Raw genomic sequence first — 14,033 nt, 5'->3', positions numbered from 1 at the left:
AAGGCAAGGACACAACATACCTATGTGTTTTGTTTTATGTACATGAACAGAATACCAGATGCAGGGTGATCAGCTACTTGTGAACTTTGAAAAAGTTCCTGTAATTGGTCGCTCATCATAAAGACCTTATTATTTACACAGCAAATTGTGGAAAGAGCTCCAGTGATTAGTAAACTGAAGACCCAACAGTGAACTTTGTACTTCAGTCAATTAACTCACAATTAATTCACATTGGTAAACATAAATGGAAATATATTGTGTGGGACTGTTATTAAAATTAAAATATGATAACTGAAACCTGAGACTACAGGCTATAAAAGTAATGGCTACCTTAATCCTCTCTGCCTTGTCTGAATTTTCCAGGATAAATGTGTTATCTTCCTTTTGCTGATTTTCAGTAATTTATTCCGCATTTTTTGCAAAAAATGAAACTAGGCCAGGCGTGGTGGTGCATGCCTTTAATCCCGGCACTTGGGAGGCAGAAGCAGGGGGATCTCTGTGAGTTCAAGGCAGCCTGGTCTACATAGTGAGTTCCAAGACAGCTGGGGCTACAGAGAGACCCTTTCTCAAAAAAACCAAAAAAAAAAAAAAAAGAGAAAGAAACTAATAGCACTGTAAGTAGCACTGTAAGTATATTTTCATTAAGTATAGCTAGTCATTCAATAATAGCAAAAAACTATGTATTTTTCCAAAATTTTTAATATTTTTAAAATAATTGGAGCATGATTAAACCAATCATCTAATATGTAATCTTAATCAAAGGGATAAGACTATATATTGACAATTTTTTACTTCTTATTCGACCCTATAATATTCGTTTTCTCTCTTTCTCCGGTAGAGCAGAACATACTCTCTGTTCTTCACTGCCTATTATTTTTGAAGAATGTATTCATATTTTGGTTTTTTTTTTATTGCTTTCAGATCTCTTTGAAAGAGACTCACTATATAGTCCAGGCTGGACTTAAGCCCATAATCCTCCTGTTCTACCTCTTGCATGCAGGGATTACAGGTATGAGCCACCATAGCTATGATATTTCATATTATTTTTGTGTTTTTTTTTAATTTTATGTGTACAAATGTATTGCTTGCATGTATGTGAGTGCACCCGTATTGTGCAATGCTGCGGAGTTCAGAAAAGGGCTTCAGATTCCCCTGGAACTGGAGATAAGGATGGTTCATAGCCACCATATGGGTTCTGGGAATCCAACCCCGGGCCTCTGCAAGAGTGATCAGTGCTCTTTACCGCTGAGCCATCTCTCCAGGCCCCTTATCTTTGTGTTTTTATGCTCTTACATTGTTTCGTGTCTTCCTTCAGTGATCTAACCTAATTTGTCCTACTTATTTCCCAGTTAACCTGAAATAATTGACTTCAAGTCTCTCATGCTTTGATTTCTTCTTTGGTAAGAAACCATGCATAACTTCTGAATATTTTTTAAAAGGAAATGCCCTATTTTACTATTTATTTCATCTTTTTAATATATTACTGAGTTTGAAAATCTGATTTTTTATAACAATTAGATGTCACCTCTATTTTCTGTTTTCGTAATCAGTCACTAACACTAGCCAGAGTCACTTTCAAGTGTTTTGATGAACTGAGCAAAAAATAATTAATTCATACCTTTATTTTATTTGTCCTAGTAGGATGATGTCTGTTTACTGAGATGCTAAACATGAGCAAAGTGAGGTGGTACAGCCAATAATTCCAGTATTCAGGAGGTAGGAGTTCAAGTCATACTCAAGCTATGTAGCAAGTTTAAGGTCAGCATGGGATGCATGAGACATTGTCTCAAAATAAACAGAGAAACAGCAACAACAAAACTGACGTGAACTTTTTAATAAAAATACTAATATATGAAAATGTACCAGCTTTTTTTAATATTCTTTATTTTTTAGTTTAGCACTTAAGGTATAAGTGCCATCCTCTTAATCTGCTGTTCAATAGCAGCACAACTTTCTTAAGCTAAAGAATCTGCTCCTCTCGGTTCTTTCTCCAAATTAATTATACCATCTTTTTCTAAGCCTATGTTAAATGCTTCAAAACTTCCTTACTTTTGCCGTGATTCCCTTACAATTTCAAGGAAAATTCTAGCTATTTATTATCTAGTCTTAGATTACTCTTTCTAAAACTAAAATAGTCCATTTACAATGAAGAATATTTTTTCTCATGCTGAAAAATAATAGTTTTTGATCATTGAAGACACACTCTGGAATCAAACAGCCCTGGATTCTTCTAACTCTAATCTAAGCAGCACAGTGTGGCCTCTGAAATATCAGTTTTTCTAAGCATCAGTTTCATTATCTATAAGATAATGTGCATTTGGGAAGGAAAGGAAGACTTATAAAAGAAGATTTGTATTTTTGTTTTGACTTTGTGTCTTATCACAATTGAAGCTTCTTTTTCTCATGTCACCTAATACTTTTCCCCACTATCAATTTTGAATAGATGCATTTATCTCTAAAATACTTTTTTTCACTGAGAGTGATGTAGACTGAATGTTTATGTCCCTCTAAAATCTGCATGTTGATTTTCTAATCCCACTGTGATGGTATTAGCAAAGGAGCTTTGGAGAACTGACAGTTTTATATGACATCATAAATGTGCAGCTCCTATGATGTCACCAATCAAGCTTCTTATAAGAAGAGAACATGGTCAGAGTCCTCCCTCCCCTTGACTAGCATCTACAACTCCAACAAACGTTTGTTGTTTGATTCATTGCCCTAGTACTTTGTGACAGCAATGCTGCGTTAGAAGTGTGTTATAAACAAGACAGCTTCTTTCAATGAGGAATATGAGAAAATATGTTGACTTTGAGACACACTCTCATAATCTAATCATTATTTCTAAAGACTGCTACCTACTCAAAGTCCAGTCTATCACAATGCATTTTATTACCAGACAAATCAAACATTTAAGATAGTAAATATTATTATCAATATGCCTAGACAGTGCTATCACTGTCTAGTTTTATGAACTGAAGCTGTAGCTCAGTAGTAGGGCATTCACATAGCACATATGAAGCCCTAGTTCAATTTTCTGTATGAAGTTTTATAATTCTCTTAGTGTTAAGTTACCTAAAAGAAAAGAATTATCTTTGTGCTTTATTAAGAACTTGTGTCAGTAAGTTTTAATTCAGGAAAACTGCTCAACAACTATTTAAAACAGAAGGAATGTATTAGACATTTCACTGCTTTTTTAGCAAGGATAACAGAGGGACCAGAAATACAAACAGGTGACGATGAGTAATCCTGAATATCAAAAACTCCCTAGAAAGGAGGGGTAAAGAAGGACACCACAATGGGAGACAGGGCTCACATGAAATTAAGCTGGAATCATGGTAACACTGGACTTTGGGTACTGGAGGCACAGAGAAGGCATGGTCCCTGATGGCTTGTGGCATAGAGGGGAGCAAGAGCAGGAGAAACACCCCATCTTTCTCCTCTCCTGGTTCTTCACCACACTACAGTTTTCAACAGTTCCTTGGCTCTACCTCCTGGGAGACCTGGAGATGTTGAAGCCTGGGGAATGCAGGCTGCAAAGCCGGCACTGCAAGGAAGAAAATCAGGACTGGAACTGTGGGCTCACAAGCCCAACAGGTACAAAGGCATAGACAAGGGGCTGGTGTAGTCCTCCTATGAAGCAGGATATGTTTGCCTTGACAGAGATGCTGATTTGTATGTGATAAACAAATCACTCCCTCCTGTAATAAAGCTGCCATCATAAAAAATACACTGTTTTATATTATTAATCAAAATGAAATAAAGTCACCAAAATAATTTGCTATAGGAGATTGGGAGGATTTATTAACTAGATTTGGCTTATTAACCAGAGTGAGTCTTCCAGGACTATCAAAAGCCCTCTATACTGAGGCTTGATTGAAAGTACAGTGGAAACTTAGACTTACAGACTTCTATCTTAGCCACTGATTTTCCTCTCTCTCCTTATACTCCATGCCAAATATAGCTAATTATCATAGGAGGGGGTTCCCTAGCCTTTCCATGCTGTGTTCTCTCCAGCTGACACACAGGCAGAGACAAGGGAAAGTATGCTGAGCACCAGATGGGTGCCTTAGACACTTATGAGCTTCAGTCCCTAAACCCAGAGACATTACTAGAAGGGAACAGGTCCAAGATGGCCTTACTTCCTTAACAAGTAGCCCAAAATAAACAATGACTAAATTAATTTGACAGCTTCTATTTTATGTAGTTTACATGTATTATCTGTTTAATATTTGCTTCATATGTTGGCTTTCGTAGTATTTGCTGTAGCTCATTCCATCTAACTACATAGTGTTAGCACATACTAAGCAGTCACACACTTTCAAGGTAATACATGTTACTCCTCCTGAACTGCCGTCACTCCTCACGTTTGGCTTCATCTCACTCATTCATGTGTGAAAGCATTTGCCGAGTACTTACCACTTGACAGCTTCCTGACCAGTCAATCACAATAGATATGTGCAGGGGCTGTGGGACATAGAAAAGAGGTATGTCAAGCTTCTTTGGAGGCAGTGTTGATATGAAGACATCATATCAACAAGAAGAGCTAGCACCAACTGAAGGAGTGCCATTCTTTTAAGTCTGTCTTGAATGAACACCTTCTATTGGTAATATTTATTCATCAGTTAACTCTAGTTCTTTGGTATTAATACTATTCCTGTATCATTTTTTAAAGAGTTTGTGTCAGTGGCTGAAGAGATGGCCCAGGTATGAAGAGCACTGGCTGCTCTAGAAAATCCAGGTTCAGATCCCAGCACCTACATGGTGACTACCAAATATCTATAACTACGGTTCCAGGTATCCAGTGCCATCTTCCTGTCTCCATGAGTATTGCATATATGTGGTGCACTGACATACATGCAAGCAAAACACTCATACATATAAAATAAAAATGAATAAATAAAATAAATAAAGAGCTTGTGTCAGTTCTGGCTTTCGTATAGTTTTAGAAGGAAGCATTAAAGTCAATGTGGAAAAAAATCAAAGGTATAATATTCATTTTCAACCTAAAGATTACAAATTCTCACTTTAAGAGCAGCCCCCAAACTGAAGACTTGAGGTGGTGAAAGCCCCGTGTGCAGAAATGTTCCAGTAGAAATTGGATGATAATCCTCATCAAGAACATTATAGACAAAACATTGAATGGGAGGTTTGAATTGGTAACCCCTCAGAAAACTTCAGACATAAACTACAAAGGTTTTTATTAAAATAAGAAATGTCAGGTGTGATAGTTCATGCCTTTAATCACAGCACTCAGGAAGCACAGGCAGGTAGATCTCTGTGAGATGGAGGCCAGCCTGGTCTACATAGTGAATTCCAGGTAGGCGGGAGCGAGGGAGACCCTGTCCAAAAACAAAAATCTTGTAACAATATGAATATGAGATTTTCTCCTTTCATATTCAAAATTCACAAAAGTTCAAGATTTCAGGTATTATTTAATTCTGATTCTCTGCTTTCATCCCCAAATCCTATAATGCATTATAAAAATGATAAAATTGATGATAATGACTACCATTTGTTAAGTTTCTAATGTATGCCACACACAGTGTTAAGTGCTTGGCAAATGTAATCTTTAATTTCCACTAGAAATTATGCAAGATAGATATTATTGAAAGCATAATAAGTGAAGCAGTTTAGCAACTATCCAAAATCGCACAGTGAATGAAAGGACTAAAACTTCTGCCCCGGTCTCACTGTAGATTGTGAGCTATTTGGCTGCATTGTACAAGCTACTTTTAAACATCAGATTAAGAAAATGAATCATCAAATATTTATTTAAAGATAGTATTAGAACAACACTAAGAAGGTACAATGATAAATGTAAGGCTAGCCATTAATGTAAAAGCGGAATTCTTGTCCTCTAGGACAGAACAATATGGTGAGAAAAAAGAAGATGCATCTATTGAAAGGCAAAATTCACAATCAAGTACAAATCATGAGCACATCAGCTCACAAAGTGAGTTTACTCACTTTGGCTTTACAAATAGAATGCAAATACAGAATTTTATTTCTTGGTCTATTAACCAATTAGAACCTTAATTTTCAAGTGGGTTTGTAAACCAAGACACAAGATTATCTAAATATCATGGTATGGCTGCAGGTTGATGTTGATGGTTATCACTGAAAGAATCAATAAATATGCTACAAGCTCAGGAGTTTCTGCATAGAAAATTTGCCCTTTGATTTACAAGTCCAGCTACTATTTACACAGTATGATATTATTAGCCCTATTTTTCCCTTATACTGGTTACATGCTTGAATTCTTTATTCAAGAATAATGCCACCATAGCAGCCTGCTGTTCTTCCAGATGCCCTGCTATCTGTAGCTGCTTTTGTCTTTATCATTTAGAACAGGCTGTGTTGTTTCAAGTGGTCTTTCAGTTGTTTATATAGTTATGAAGTTTAAATACAAATTCTTCCAAGATATACAAATGCCATGAGGACTCTTAACTACATTATGTGAGAGACTGATGCAATGTTTTATCTGATAATAAAATGAGATACCTTAGACGTAAGATGTCCAAACAACAATGAGACACTTCTAGTGCAAAGCTTTCCAACATATTGTGCAGTATAATTCTATTGGGCTAAAGAATTATTACAGCTAGTTCTCATGTTCATATTCAACCAGGCTAAATAAGTAATATGTCATAAAATATGTACACTACTACTTTTATATAGGTATGACTAAAAACCGCCAAACTTACTCAAATGATTGCTGGATTTATATGGCTTAGTATCATTTTTTTAATTTTAATTTTTCATTGCTTAAGAATTCCATACAGGCATATGGTGTGCTTTAATAAAATCCACATCTTATTGCCTCCTCTCCAACTCCTTCCCTATCTCCTCCACCACTATTCCCTTCCAACTTCAGGTGCTCATTTTTTTTTTTAATCCACTGAGTCTACTTAGTGCTGTCAATATGTGCATGGGTATAGGACCATTTATTGGAGCCTGGGTCACCTCTAGAGGTCTCATTCCTGAAGTAAACTGACTCTCCTTCTCTGAGCAGTCATCAGTTGCCAACAGCTCCTTGACTAGAATGGAATGTCATGAGCCCTTCTGCAATCTATGCTAGGATTTTGTCTGGCTTGATACTGTGTAGGTCTTCTGCATGTAATCATACCTGCTGTGTGTTCATGTGTGCAACTGCTACATTGTGTCTGGAAAATATTTTTTTGCTACAGTCAGCCACTACTTCTGGCTTTTACAATTTTTCTGCTCCCTCTTCCACAATGATCCCTGAGCTGGGTTGTGATGTAGATATCCCATTTGGGACTGAGCACTCCACAGGCTCTTCTTCGCACTTGATCAGTTGTGGATTTCTGTATTAATTGCCATCTACTGCAAAAAGAATCTTCTCTGGTAAAGGTTGGAAGATGTATAATCTATGAGTATAAAGATAAGTTCTTAAGATGTATACTAGGTCCATTTAGCAGAATAATAGTACTAGGTTCTCCCCTAGGGCCTATGGGTTACCCAGGCAGAGATTGGAGTTCCTCAGGCAAGCTGAGTCTTAAGAGGTGCCAGAGAAGGGGAGAAAAAGAAGTAAAAATGAACACCGAGAAAAGTTAAGCTTAGATTTAAGACAATGACAGAGATACTTAAAGGCATATGCTAGGTTATAAAGGAACAAGCACAATTGTAAACACTTATAATGCATGTTCTTTCTTAATAGCCAACATCTACCAGAGAAGAGGTATAAACTTCACAAACGATTCAGACATATGGTATCTGTCATTAACCAAGTCATTGTTTTGTGGAACTGCATGCTGATTCTGCTCCTTTGGATATAAACGGCCAAGGTTTCATTCACTAAATCAATAGTGTACACTGTGTCCCTGACATCAATGTATTTAAGAGAATTTGTCCCATTGATTCTAGGAATGAAGTCTCAGACTGAGCTTTTGGGAAAAAGTTTTAGTTAGAAGAAAAGTAGTTGTGGTAAAGGGGTCAGCACTGATTTGGAGAAATTCAGGTTGCACCCAACAGAGAAAAGAGCAGGCAGGCGCGTTGCACTCTGACAGCATTTGTTAATGATTAGGTGTTTTCTGCTCTCTCTTTATATCTTCTTCATTGCTTAAGGGGGCCTTCCCTTGTAGGCTACAGATGAGCAGCCAATTTGTCCCTGGAGACATCCTGACATTAGCCTACACATGGTGAGGCTTTTGCTCTTGTGATAAGAGGATAAGGGACAGATACATTTTACACAATGTTAGCTAGTGAAAGAGCTGGCTAGGTGACAGGGTCTATGGATTAAAGGTTTTAAGAACAATCTCTTGTCCACATGAGAGTTCCTATTACTATTTTATATCTGAGGCCATGTTAACCTCTTCTAGCAGAAATAGAGCACATTTTGTGGCACAGATACAATAGGGAATTCTACTTTGTTAGTTGGTGGTGATTATTTTCTTGGATTTTTCTAGTTTTTACATGAGCATCAAACTGATAAAATAAATGGAGGTATGATAAAAACCATCACCCCTTAGATGCTTAATAGTGGCAATATTTTTGCTTCCCTTCTTGGAAAAATACTAGTCTTCATTTCTAGATCTGACAGAGAGGAGTTTTTAGGGCTTCGCTATGACCATTTTAAACATGATCAATCTCACCATCCAAAAACCCATCTCTGGTGTTTTACCAACTACCAATCATTTCTCTTCTGAATGTGTTTTCAACAATCATGGGCAATCTTTGTAAAAGTTCACAGATAAAGTAGAACCATGAGGACTTAACTGTGACCAGGACTTTACTTAACATCTGCACACTCAGGCTACTATGAGCAGGCCATGTTGATGCTTTGAGTGCCAGGTACTTTGGGAATGACTTTTACAATATGGACATACTCTGGACAAATGACTTACTAATCTGGCAACCAAAACCTAATCTGATTTTATTTATAATGTAAACAAGCTTACTAGGCCATGAGCACCTCTCCTAAGCTAAACATAGCTTTAATTGCTCATGATTCTCCCTTGCCCCAGACTTAGAATAATGTGTTATGGGTGTGTGTTTAGTGAACACCAAAACCCTGCAGGTAGTGATTATTCCTTAGAAACAAAAAAGATATAAAGATTATCCCATTTGTATGGCAAACAGTACATGGGATTCAATTAATAAAATCTCTTTATAGTTTTGTGAATGTGTTAGTCTAGGTCTTGGGATCAGAAAAAGCAAAATTATCTGACAAGCTAAGGGTCTGACTTTTACTTAGCAATTTCATACTGGATATGCTATTGCAGTAAAAGAAAGTGTAGGCTCCCTCACAATTCTGAGAGGAATCTGAAGGGACGAGTTCCCAGCAGTTCAGGTGTACTCTTGGCTGAAATGGATCCTAAAAGTCAGGCTGGTTTTCATTTGAGCATTACCATAATGTGGCAACTCAATTTTTTTGTCTACTAGCCTTTGAAATGTTTGTGCATTCTCCTGCTTAGTGAAAAATTCTACTCAAAAAAAAAATCTGCATTTCCCTTTGGGGGAGAATAGGAATTTTTTTAAACAAGCATACTTGTGAAAATTTTGTAGGGTCACTTTTCAGAGTCATGAACCTTTGTACAGAGAGAACTAGATAAAAACAGTGGCTGAAGTACAGTAGTTAGGAAAATAAACTAGCTCATGCTGGAAAATTTACCCTTATAATAGTCTCATCTTAGTGACAGTACAAACTAAGCAGTATCAATGCCATTCAATATGAAAATTGACCTGAGCAGATTAGATATCTGATCTCTGTAACTAACCCTACCAAGGAGGCTCTATTGTTCTAGAATCCTATAATCTTCATCACTCCTACTGAGCCTAACTCTCTTATATTTTTCATATTGTTAGCCCTGTCCTGTGGAGAAGAACAAGCACCACTAATACTGATGTGGGTACTCCTCTCAACAGCACATTTTATAATCTTGATAAATGGTACATGATCTAGATAGTCACCTGGTTCACATAACCTGGTATGCATTCTACATGTCTACTGCAGCATAGACACTTCTATGTGCCTTTAAGTGCGTGCTGTCCTCACTTGCAAAGCAGTTTCTAGTGATTCAGCCTCACTCTGCACAGCCCATTATTTCATGCTTCTAGACATCATCCTATCAAGGAATTTGTACTATCTCCTAAGTCCATTTTCTAGAGTGTTAAATCTACTATTCTGGGAGGATGATCCCAAATTAGTAATCTTTCCATGACTCAAACTTATACACATGCCTTCTTGACTACAAAACCTCATAGATGTGTATTTCTGAAGCCTGCTAACACATGCTGGCATGGCCTTACAACTATTTGAGGATAACTACTTTCTTCTCTCAGTCTCAGCACATTCTTCCTATTTTTTGATTTAACTGTAGACACAGGTCCAATGTTTGAATGAGGAAAAGGAAAGATCCTGAGAAAATCACATGCTGCCTTGCCTGGGAGAAGCATCTTCATTATTACTAGGTAAAAGAAAATGTATCATTTCAATAAGAGCTGGGCCATTTTTGCATATTCCTTATATTTACTCTTTCCATTTTTTTCAGACTTGCAAATATATCACAAGGGCAAAATCATATCTTCTTTAGAAATATTTTATTATTTTTAGTTTATATGTATGAGTCCATGGTCTGAATGTATGTAAGTGCACCCATGTTGTACAATGCCCACAGAGGTCAAAAAAGGGTTTTGGATCCCCTGGAGCTGGAGTTACAGATGGTTGTTAGCCATCATGGGGGTGTTGGGAATCGAACCCAGGTCCTCTATAAGATCAGTCAGCCCTCAAAACTCATATCTTCTCATTAACATATACACCAGAATCAAAAGGAATTGGTAATGGAAATTGGGGAAGAAAGATAATTTTTCTCTTTCTTTCAACAAATTTTTATTGATATAGCAGATGTTAATTTTAATACTAGGACTACATCAGTGAACAAAACAGCAAATCTTCAATAATATGATAAAAATGATAAGTATGGCAAAGAAGAAAATAATGTCCTAAGGAAGGTGTGACAATTGCAATGACAGAAAATTGAGCTTAATTAGTAGAGGTTTTCATACTAAATATTTGAGATAAATTTGAAAAAAAATGTGATGGAGAAATTAATCTTGGGTGTTTACAGATAAAGCATCTGTGAGAGTATCTCTGAGTGAAACCAGCATTTCTGTCAGTAGACTGAGTAAATCTGACCCCTGCCCAATGTGAATGTACCTCATTCAATCCACTGAAGCTTTGATCAAAGGTCAAATGTGAAATAGGCGAGATCTTGTTCTTTATTTTCTAGACTCGACATCAGTTTTTTCCTCTCTAGGACTAAACTGCAGATTAAATCACTGACTCTCCAAGTTGCCAGCTGATACTCTTGGAACTTCTCAGCCTACATAAATGTGTGAGCCAATTTCATCCATATATGAGTCTTAGTTCTATGGGTCTGCTTTTATGAGAATCCATATGAATGTACTTGTTCATTTTAACAATGCACATAGATGATATTCTAGTCCTGTGACTGCAGTGCCCACAGAGGTGAAAATAGGGTCCTAGAGTAGGAGGTGGTAAGGCACCTGAATTGGGTGTTGGGACAACCCAACTCTAGTCCACTGTCTCTGATATATGAGTCTTAGTTCTATGGGTCTGCTTTTATGAGAATCCATATGAATGTACTTGTTCATTTTAACAATGCACATAGATGATATTCTAGTCCTGTGACTGCAGTGCCCACAGAGGTGAAAATAGGGTGCTAGAGTAGGAGGTGGTAAGGCACCCGAATTGGGTGTTGGGACAACCCAACTCTAGTCCACTATCTCTACAAGAGCAGTATGTACTTTTAACCATGAGCCATCTCTTCAGTCCTAGTGATTTTGTTTTCTAACTCATCTATTCATTCTCTTCATTAAATTAGCATTACAAATGCCCCCTTGCATGTACCTCTAATTCCCTGATCACCCCTCATTAATTACAGAATTGACAAAGATGAAGGCCTGAAGAAGAAACTAGAGTGTTTTGCTACAGAGCCATCCATATAGCAGGCACAGAACAAGGGCGGTGAGGAGTACAGAGCTGGAAGAACTGAGTCCAGTTGCTGCTCCGTGTCAGCAGGGTAGGCCAGCACATCATAGGAACCGTGTTCATTGTTTCACTTCTCTGACGTCCAGAGCATAATTTCTGCTGCTTCTTCCCCATTTCTAAACTCTCTTGCAAATTTCTCTTCTAGTCAAATTCAATTCAGAGGCATATAGGGAAAGAGGTGCAGGAGTACAGGGGTGACTTGAACCACACAAATCAGTATATGGATGTGTGATGAGCCTGGGCCTGTTAACTCCAAGTCTCCATGGTAAAAAGCTCTAGAAATGGTGTACAGGGCAGAGTGCAAGCACAGAAGCCAGGGGAGGTAGCTTAGCTTTAGACTCACTACTTGGGCAATTTAAGAGATCAAGGGGCTGGGGAGATGGCTCAGTGGTTAAGAGCACTGGTTGTTCTTGCAGAAGACCTGGGTTCAGATCTCAGCACCCACATGGAAGCTAACAACTGTCCACTCCCAGGGGATCCAACACCCTTTCCTGTCTTACAAAGGCATTGCAGGACACAGGTGCACTTAAACACGTACAAGCATAACATTCACACACACAAACTAAAAATAAATTTTTTAAAATTAATATGAAAGAAGGTCAAGAGAAGTCAGCTTTTACCTTTTAAGGAAATTTGTTGACAATTTCGTTAGTCACAAAAGGTCTCATAGACTAATTTTTTATTATAGTATTCATATTTAGAAACTGTTTTTTACAAGATAATAAACTGGGTTTTTGTAGTCAATCAAAATCACACTGCTAATTGCAACATTAAACCATCATGAACTAGATATTATAAAGAAAATGAGCATTCATTAGTCTGATAAAAGTTCATAAAGAGGAGCTGGAGAGATGGTTCAGTGGTTAAGAGTACTGATTGCTTTTCCAAGGGACCTGGGTTCAATTCCCAGCACCCACATGGCAGCCTACGACCATCTGTAACTCCTTGACATCTTCTGTTCTCTGTGGGTATGCATGCATTGCACAACATGGGTGCACTTATATACATGCAGACAATATACTCATACGCATAAAATAAAAATAATAAAATTTTTTTAAAGTTCATAAAGAAAATAATTTTTCTTAGTGTTCAAAATACTGAAAATACTGTAGGCCTTGGTGAAACCTGGCAGATTAAGCATAGCTTTTTTACATTGCTCTTTAAAAAGAAAACACTGAAAATATGAAATAGATTTTATGCTATTTATCCATAAAGACAGAATAAGACCTAAAAAATCAATGAGACTTACTATAAATGATTTGAAGCATGAAATGTTCTACTGTTTATTTTCCATTTATGTGTATTAACTCCTTAGCAATTGCCAAGATGGAACTTACCCAGTTCTCTTTCTTTTTTCCAACCATTTCACCATTCTGAGACTTCCATAAGTCCTGTTTTGGAGATTATGCCCCTGTGAAGATTCATGTATTGAAATATTAATTGTCCAGGACCTCAGAATGTGACTGTATCTACAAACAGAGGTCTATGAACAGGTAAAAGAAAGTCATTAGCCTAGTCTTAATACAATAAGGCTGGTGTCCGTGTGAGAAGAGGAAATTTGGACAGAAGTCACTGTGAGAAGACAGCTTTCTGCAAGCCAAGGAGAGAGTGCAAAAGAAATCAGTTTACTGACAATTTACTCTCAGAAGCGGAGATTCCAGAGTATCAGCAGATCAATTTCTATTGTTTAAGCTACCCACTCTGTAGTATTTGCTATGTCAGGACTCCAAAACTAATACCAGATCTAGTTTTCTTTCTGGATCACCCTTAGGTTTTCCTCTTATGTCCTTTTATGTAAAATTTCACAATGATGTATCTTGGTGTGTGTGTGTGTGTGTGTGTGTGTGTGTGTGTGTGTGTTTTCTTAATTTAATGTGCTGAGTCCACAGTGGGAGAAATTTAAGGGAAATGATTGTCAAGTGTGTGATCCTATCACATACACAAATATGCTCTTCGAAACAGTTTCCATTTTCTCTTCTAATTTCAGATCGCACACACACAC

At 37.3% G+C, this 14,033-nt stretch overlaps 1 long non-coding RNA gene across 1 annotated transcript; it reads right to left on the bottom strand.

The window, feature by feature from the left end:
* Positions 1-3,454: 3,454 nt before the first annotated feature.
* Positions 3,455-13,387, bottom strand: LOC115072297. Its single transcript, XR_003851341.1, has 3 exons — positions 13,369-13,387; positions 4,417-4,464; positions 3,455-3,544 (listed from the first exon to the last, which is right to left on the bottom strand). It is a non-coding gene; the product is annotated as an uncharacterized LOC115072297 (long non-coding RNA).
* Between the last annotated feature and the right edge of the window lie 646 nt (positions 13,388-14,033).

The sequence above is a fragment of the Nannospalax galili genome, unplaced genomic scaffold (assembly GCF_000622305.1).
Source record: "Nannospalax galili isolate Female #2095 unplaced genomic scaffold, S.galili_v1.0 scaffold242, whole genome shotgun sequence".
Lineage (NCBI taxonomy): Eukaryota > Metazoa > Chordata > Mammalia > Rodentia > Spalacidae > Nannospalax > Nannospalax galili.
This window is presented reverse-complemented; position numbering and strand designations above follow the sequence as displayed.